Source organism: Mustelus asterias, unplaced genomic scaffold (assembly GCF_964213995.1).
Source record: "Mustelus asterias unplaced genomic scaffold, sMusAst1.hap1.1 HAP1_SCAFFOLD_347, whole genome shotgun sequence".
In the NCBI taxonomy this organism is placed as follows: domain Eukaryota; kingdom Metazoa; phylum Chordata; class Chondrichthyes; order Carcharhiniformes; family Triakidae; genus Mustelus; species Mustelus asterias.
The window spans coordinates 161698-170707 of record NW_027590305.1 but is presented as its reverse complement, the minus strand read 5'-3'; the positions used below and the strand labels follow the sequence as shown (position 1 = coordinate 170707).

The window sequence follows — 9010 nt, the reverse complement described above, 5'->3', positions numbered from 1 at the left end:
TGTCATCGATGTATCTAGTGTATAGCATCGGTTGAAGGTCCCGTGCGGTGAAGAGGTCTTGTTCGAACCTGTGCATGAAGATTCGCACTTTCAAATTCACACCTCAATATGCCAACATCTTCATGCACAGGTTCGAACAAGACCTCTTCACTGCACTGGACCTTGTAAGAGTGTTCTCTTCCTGTTGGGGAACACTTCAGCGGTCACAGGCATTCGGTCTCTGATCTTCAGGTAAGCGTTCTCCAAGGTGGCCTTCACGACACATGACAACGCAGTCGCTGAGCAGAAACTGATAGCCAAGTTCCGCACACATGAGGACGGCCTCAACCGGGATCTTGGGTTCATGTCACACTATCTGTAACCCCCACGACTTGCCTGGGCTTGCAAAATCTCACTAACTGTCCTGGCTGGAGACAATACACATCTCTTTAACCTGTGTTTAACCCTCTCTCCACTCACATTGTCTGTACCTTTAAGACTTGATTACCCGTAAAGACTTGCATTCCAACCATTATTTTGTAAATTGAGTTTGTGTCTTTATATGTCCTGTTTGTGAACAGAAATCCCACTTACCTGATGAAGGGGCAGCACTCCGAAAGCTAGTGGCTTGTGCTACCAAATAAACCTGTTGGACTTTAACCTGGTGTTGTGAGACTTCATACTGTGTTTACCGCAGTCCTACGCCGGCATCTCCACATCAAGTTCGGGTAATATGGAACATGGTTAGGGAATGGGGGGAAGGATAGAGAAGTCAAGAATACATCAAACAGTGCCAATGTTGAAGTTATTTTCCGGGCAGCATGGTGGAACAGTGGTTAGCACTGCTGCCCCCGCACCAAGGACCCGGGTTCAATTCCAGGCTTGGGTCACTGTCTGTGCAGAGTCTGCACATTCTCCCCGTGTCTGTGTGGGTTTCCTCCGGGTGCTCCGGTTTCCTCCCACACTCCAAAGATGTGCGGGTTAGGTGGATTGGCCAAGCTAAATTGTCCTTCGTGTCAAAGGATTAGCAGAGTAAATATATGGGGTTACAGGGAAAGGGTCTGGGTGGGATTGTTATCGGTACAGACTCAATTGGCCGAATGCCCTCCTTCTGCACTTCTGGTCCACGGTAACACAGTGGTCAGCACTGCTGCCTCACAGTGCCAGGGACCCAGGTTCAATTCCCAGCTTGGGTCACTGTCTGTGCAGAGTTTGCACATTCTCCCCGTGTCTGCGTGGGTTTCCTCCGGTTTCCTCCCCCTGTCCAAAGATGTGCAGTCTAGGTGGATTGGCCATGCTAAATTGCCCCTTAGTGTCAGGGGGATTAGCAGGGTAAATACTTGCAGTTCTGGGGATAGGGTGGGATTGTTGTTGGTGCAGGCTTAATGGGCCATATAGCCTCCATGTGTACTGTGGAGGTACTCAGAACCTTCGATCTGGCAGCTCTGATCCTTAACACTGAACTCCAAATTGAGGAAGGACAGCAGACACTGGAATCGACCATCAGGTTTTTGAACCACTTGCATCACTAGGCGATGGTCTAGTGGTATTATCCACTTAGACTATTAATCCAGAAACTCAGCTAATGTTCTGGAGACCTGGGTTCGAATCGCACCACGACAGATGGTAGATTTTGAATTCAATAAAAAAAATCTGGAATTAAGAATCTACTGATGACCATGAAACCATTGTCGATTGTCAGAAAAACCCATCTGGTTCACTAATGTCCTTTAGGGAAGGAAACCTGCCGTCCTTACCTGGTCTTGGCTGCATGTGAGTCCAGAGCCACAGCAATATGGTTGACTCTCAATTGCCCTCTGAAATGGCCTAGCCAAGGGCAATTAGGGATGGGCAATAAATGCTGGCCAGCCAGCGACGCCCATGTCCCACAAATGAATGAACAAAATAATCTTCCAATAACATCACGGGTTGTTCTTCAACCTCAACTCCACCTCCCCACGCTCTCCCCTGATCTGTTAAATCCATCAGTGTCCAAAAATCTATCGATCGCTGTCTTGAATGTACTCGATGACTGGACATTCACTGCCCTCTGGGAGAGAGACTGCGCTGAAAGTTCACAACACTTGCAGCGAAGAAATCTCTCCTTTCCTAAATCCCAAATGGCCATTCCCTCATCCCGGCACTGTGATCCCATGTTCTAGATGCTTCATCCAGAGGTTAAACCCTCTCAACATCTACCCTATCAAGCCCCCTTTTATAAACCCTGCTCCTCTCATCTCCACCCTCGCTTTCCACTGACTCAAGGCGAGACGGGGAGAGAGGAAGTCAGTGCAATACAACACAGGTTTGATCTCCAGTCCAGTTGAGCAATAGCAATAAAACCAGAAGACAAAAATAACAATAGGAGGAGGCCATTCAGCCCCTCAGGCCTGCTCCACTATTCAATGAGATCATCATCGATCAGATGCGATCTCAACTCCACTTCTCCCCCAAAACCCTTGAATCAAATCAAAAATCTGTCTAACTCAGCCTTAAATATTTTCAAATGACTGAGTCTCCACCAGGGAAGAGAATTCCAACGCCAGCAATTCTCTGGGAGAATAAATTCCATCATCTCCATCTTAAATCCAAAGATGTGCAAGTTGGGTTGATTGGTAGACTGCCCCTTAGAGTCCGAAGATGTGTAGGTTAGATGGATTAGTTGTGGTAAATGAGTGGCGTTACGGGGATAGGGTGAGGGAGAGGGCTTGTGAAAGATACTGTCAGAGAGTGGGTGCAGTCCCAATGGGCCGAATGGCCTCTTTTCTGCAGTGCAGGAATTTTCTGATTGTAGGGGCGGCACAGTGGTTAGCACTGCTGCGTCACAGCGCCAGGGACCCGGGTTCGATTCCCGGCTTGGATCACTGCGTAGAGTTTGCACGTTCTCCCCGTGTCTGGGTTTCCTCTGGGTGCTCCGGTTTCCACCCATAGTCCGCAAGCCATGCTGGTTAGGTGGATTGGCCATGCTAAATTGCACCTTAGTGTCCCAAGATGCATAGATTAGGGGAATTAGCAGAGTAATCAGTGGGATTATGTGGATAAGGCCTGGGTAAAATGCTGTATCGGAGAGTTAGCAGACTCAATGGGCTGAATGGCCTCCTTCTGCACTGTGGGGATTATATGAAAGATGAGTAACCTTCTATCCTAACCAGGGTGTAGGGAGGGGCACTATAGCTGGACTATGGTGGGGAATAGCCAATCTGGCCTCCTTCCCCTGAAGGCTGACCCTGCTGAAAGTTGTCAGTATTTGGACATTGGGCAAAGCCAAGTTTCACCACGTTGGTATTCCACGGGCATCCAGTCTGTGGGCACTCACCAAGCTCAGACCCTGCGAGAAGAGCTGGCAAGTACTGTAGAGCAAGGATATCAGAGGGAAGCCGGACCCATGGACCATCCAACAGGAATCAAAACCCTACCCATGCAGCAGAGGAGAGGAATGTCGGAATTAGGAGCAGAGGTCGGCAAATTCAGCCCTTCGAGCCTGCTCCGCCATTCAATCAGATCATGGCTGATCTCTCCCTGGTCTCAAATCCACCTCCCCACCTGTTCCCCACATCCCCTTATCCCTTTTTTATTAGAAATATATCCATCTCCTTCCTGAATCCATTCAATGATTCAGACTCCCTCGCGCGATGGGGCAGCGAGTTCCACAAATTCACACCCTCTGCGAGAAGTAGTTCCTCCTCATCTCAGTTTTAAATCTACTGTCTCTCAACCTATAGAATCATAAAACCCTACAGTGCAGAAGGAGGTCATTCAGCCCATCGAGTCTGCACCAACTATAATCCCACCCAGGCCCTATCCCCATAACCCCAGGCATTTACCCTAGCTAGTCTCCCTGACACTAAGGGGCAATTTAGCACGGCCAATGCATCTAACCCGCACGTCTTTCAGACTGTGGGAGGAAACTGGAGCACCCAGAGTAAACCCACGCAGACACACACATACGTACCCGAGGCTGGGAATCGAACCCAGGTCCCTGGCACTGAAGCAGCAATGCCAACCACTGTGCCGCCCCCATACATTGAAACATAGAAGGTAGGAGCAGGAGGAGACCATTTGACCCTTCCATTCAGTACGACCATGGCTGATCAACCTATACCTGTGACCTCTTGTTTGAGGTTGCCCCGTAAGAGGAAACATTTGGTCCACATTTACTTTATCAATCCCTTTTAGAATTTAATATACCTCGATCACATACCCTCTCATTTTTCTAAGCTCCAGCGAGTACAAGCGAGGGAAAACATACACTGCTCAATGGAAATGAGCAGAGGTACACCAATCGTCCCACAGGGTGGGAGGAATTTAATTGCTAAACGTACCCGATGATATTCAAAATAAAACATGGACCCATTCACATCATAATCCTTTTTAAAAAAGGGAGAAAGAAAAAGTGTTTTAATAAGGGGGAGGGAGGGGGAAGGATTACAAAAAAAAATGCTTTTAATTTTAAGCAAAAAGATACAATTTGTCAACAGCTACTTGTGTTTAAGACATTTATAACACTACACAACATTGGAGTGAAAGGCAGCAATATATCAAGTGCTAAAATATAAGCTGAACCAATGGGTTCTGTATTTCAATATCTGTAATATCAAAACACAAAAGCTGTATTATACACATGTCTCTTCCAGTAAAGTACTGATTTAATACGTAAATAGCTTAAAAAGTTGAAATGGGGTTTTTTTTTCATTCTTTTCTTCTTGTTTTAACAAAAACAGAGCAAGTCCCAACTTCAGAAGGTTCAGAGCGCAACATCAAGTGGGTCTCTCGTCTTGTCGGTGTACGGAGATGTTGGAGGTGTATTTCTGCCTCACAACAGCACCTCAAGTCTCCGGGGTTCTCGAGCGCCACACTGGGTGCCTCCGATTTTCAATTAATACTTAGTAACTGGTTCAGATAAAATCCTCGGTAGGGGAGGCTGGCTCCTTGGGGATGATCTCCTTCATTGTAAGGCTCTCAGTGCACAGAGCAAACCAGGATGGCGTATGGTGTGCATTCAACCTGTGATCACCGCAAAGAGACGTGGCTCATGATTATATGAGTAACGGCAGCACAAAACCAAAAACCACACACTGCGTTTTTATACAAAAATATAAACGTGAATATTTTTCTTTTACAAAGCAATAGAAAATCGATCGCCACGGATCTGGCAGGTGGCGATATGATGATACGTGAGATATCGATTACAATGAACGCACAACTTTGGCCGCACCCGTGTCTTTCGAGACTTCAGCACTTTTTACGCTGTTCGCCATCAAACTTCTGTGCACCATTGGGTTCGGCCTTTCCCGGTCCAATTCAATCGCAAGAATTGACTAGCACACAGTGCCCTCAGCCATCAATGTAAGGATGCCAGGTGGTCCAACTCCTCCGCTCGCCAGCTTCTCCCTGTTGGAAGGATTGGAAAAGCCTTCATGAAAATCTGAGGTGCTCCCGGGACAAAGACTTTACAATTCACACAAACGTCAATGGGGGGGATGTGAGCTTTTGATTTGATTTGATTTATTATTGTCACATGTATTAACATAGTGAAAAGTATTGTTTCTTGCGCGTTATACAGACAAAACATACTGTTCATAGAGTCCATAGGGGAGAAGGAAAGGAGAGAGTGCAAAATGTAGTGTTACAGTCATAGCTAGGGTGTAGAGAAAGATCAACTTAATGCAAGGTAAGTCCATTCAAAAGTCTGACAGCAGCAGAGAAGAAGCTGTTCTTGAGTCGGTTGGTACGTGATCTCAAACTTTTGTATCTTTTTCCCGAAGGAAGAAGGTGGAAGAGAGAATGTCCGGGGTGCATGGGGTCCTTAATTATGCTGACTGCTTTGCCGAGGCAGTGGGAAGTGTAGACAGAGTCAATGGATGGGAGGCTGGTTTGAGTGATGGATTGGGCTACATTCACGATCTTTTGTAGTTCCTTGAGGTCTAGGGCAGAGCAGGAGCCATACCAAGCTGTGATACAACCAGAAAGAATGCTTTCTATGGTGCATCTGTAAAAGTTGGTGAGAGTCGTAGCTGACAGGTCAAATTTCCTTAGTCTTCTGAGAAAGTAGAGGCATTGATGGGCTTTCTTAACTATAGAGCTTGTATGGAATCTTACTGCATCTGGAGTATTGTGTGCAGTTTGGTGTCCTTATCTGAGGAAGGATGTCCTATAGGCGGAGCACAGCAAAGGTTTACCAGGCTGATTCCTGGGGTGGCAGGCCTGTCATATGAGGAGAGATTAAGTTGATTAGGATTAATTCATCCCACCTGTCGGCATGGTGGCACAGTGGTTAGCACTACTGCCTCACAGTGCCAGGGACCCGGGTTCAATTCCCTGGCACAATTCTCAGAATGTGTGGAGTTTGCATGTTCTCCCCGTGTCTGCGTGGGTTTCCTCCGACAGTCTGAAAGACATGCTGGTTAGGTGGATTGGCCGTGCTAAATTGACCCTAGTGTCAGGGGGATTAGAAGGGTAAATACGTGGGATTATAGGAATAGGGCCTGGGTGGGATTGTGGTCAGTGCTGACTCGATGGGCTGAATGGCCTCCTTCTGCACCGTAGAGATTCTATATTCACTGGAGTTCAGATGGGTGAGGGGGACCTTATAGAAACTTATAAAATTCTAACAGGGTTAGACAGGGTAGATTCAGAAAGAATGTTCCCGATGGTGGGGGAGCCCAGGACTAGGGGCGGCATGGTAGCACAGTGGTTAGCACTGCTGCTTCACAGCTCCAGGGTCCTGGGTTCGATTCCCGGCTCGGGTCACTGTCTGTGTGGAGTTTGCACATTCTCCTCGTGTCTGCGGGGGGGTGCTCCGGTTTCCTCCCACAGTCCAAAGGTGTGCGGGTTAGGTTGATTGGCCAGGTTAAAAATTGCCCCTTAGAGTCCTGAGATGCATGGATGAGCGGGTAAATATGTGGGGGTAGGGCCTGGGTGGGATTGTGGTCGGTGCAGACTCGATGGGCTGAATGGCCTCCTTCTGCACTGTAGGGTTTCTATGATTTCATAGTTTGAGGATAAGGGATAAACCTTTTAGGACTGAGGTGAGGAGAAATTTCTTCACCCAGAGAGTGGTGAATGTGTGGAATTCACTCCCACAGAAAGTAGTTGAGGCCAAAACATTGTCTGATTTCAAGAAGAAATTAGATACAGCTCTTGGGGCTAAACGGATCGAGGGATAGGGGGGGTGGTATCAGGATATTGAATTTGATGATCAGCCATGATCAAAATGAATGGTGGAGCAGGCTCGAGGGGCCGAATGGCCTCCTCCTGCTTCTAGTTTCCATCTCTCAGTAACATCTCAAAATGATTCTCATCAAACGAAGCACCCAGAGTAATGTAATGGCAGCAAAATCAGTTAGTCTGCTGTGGGTTGGGAATGCAGAAAGAAAGCACTGGAGGTGGTACAGCGAAGGCTCACTAGATTGGTTTAAAGTTTATTTATTAGTGTCACAAGTAGGTTTACATTAACACTGCAATGAAGTTACTGCGAAAATCCCCCAGTCACCACACTCCGGCGCCTGTGCGGGCAGACTGAGGGAGAATTTAGCATGGCCAATGCACCCTAACCCACATGTCTTTCGGACTGTGGGAGGAAACTGGAGCACCCGGAGGAAACCCACGAAGACACGAGGAGAACGTGCAGACTCCGCACAGACAGTGACCCAAACTGGGAATCGAACCCGGGTCCCTGGCGCTGTAAATTGGTAAATGCTAAATTGCCCCTTAGTGTTCCACAATGTGCAGGTTAGGTGGATTGGCCAGGCTAAATTGCCCCTTAGTGTCCTAAGATGTGCAGATTAGGGGGATTGGCCATGCTAAATGTGTAGAGTTATGGGGATGGGGGTGGGCCTGGGTAAGATGCTGTTTTGGAAGGTCGGTACAGACCCGATGGGCCAAATGGCCTCCTCTTGCAATGTAGAGATTCTATAAAAAAACACATTGGGGGATGCGCCTTCAGCTGACTGGGTCCCAAGCTCTGCAATTACCTCCCACGACCCCTCTGCCTCGCTTTCCTCCTCCAACACCGACTTCTTTAACAAAGGCTTTCATCACAGGCCCTTGGGAGTTCCTTCTAAGATTTGTGGAATTCTGTTTTATATTCTCCTGTGAAACTCCTCGGGATGTTTTATTACCCATTAGAGGTTCTATGTAAATGTAAGCTATTGTTGTGGGGCTCTATGGGAGATTAAACGGGCCGGTTTGGTGAAGATGTTAAACGTTCTGAGTCAGGCCGTGTTAAACTTCTCCCAGTGGGCTTCCCGTGATTGGTCAAAGGCAGCAGACAAGGTGTCCATTTCCTCATAGCTACATTCCACCCGGATTGATGGTGAGACTGAGGAATGCTCCCACAGTGCATCAACCCCGTTCCTGAACTTGCCAGCTAGCTGACGAGGTCACAGGAGGAACCTTTGGATCCATTTGGCCAGTAACCACATCAACAACATGCTGTCCAAGGACACGGGAGAGGCACTAAATCAGCTATCTTCCCCCGCCTTGCAAAGCAGATTTATGGGACAGTCACAAATGCCCATTTCATACTCTCCAATTTTATATTTCCCAACAATACATACGTGGGATTATGTAGACAATCAGACAGAGGCCATTCTGCTGGTGTTGGTCCACCACTCGAGACTCCTCCCACCTTTCCTCATCTAAATCACAAAGTCATAGAGGTTTACAGCATGGAAACAGGCCCTTCGGCCCAACTTGTCCATGTCGCCTTTTTTTTGAGCCCCTAAACTAATCCCAATTGCCCGTGTTTGGCCCATATCCCTCTATACCCATCTTACATGTAACTATCTAAATGCTTTTTAAAAGACAAAATTGTACCCGCCTCTACTACTGCCCCTGGCAGTTTGTTCCAGACACTCACCACCCTCTGTGTGAAAAATTGCCCCTCTGGACACTTTTGTATCTCTCCCCTCTCACCTTAAACCTATGCCCTCTAGTTTTAGACTCCCCTACCTTTGGGAAAAGATATTGACTATCTAACTGATCTGTGCCCCTCATTATTTTATAGACCTCTATAAGATCACCCCTCAGC

The 9010-nt window shown here is 47.5% G+C and overlaps 1 protein-coding gene across 1 annotated transcript in view; it reads right to left on the bottom strand.

Annotated features, from left to right (window-relative positions):
- Positions 1 to 4345: 4345 nt before the first annotated feature.
- The window catches only part of LOC144486452 (uncharacterized), a 59951-nt gene continuing 55286 nt past the window's right edge, over positions 4346 to 9010 (bottom strand). The window contains 1 exon segment of the mRNA XM_078204481.1: positions 4346 to 5370. The gene's annotated coding sequence lies outside the window, so the exon portion shown is untranslated.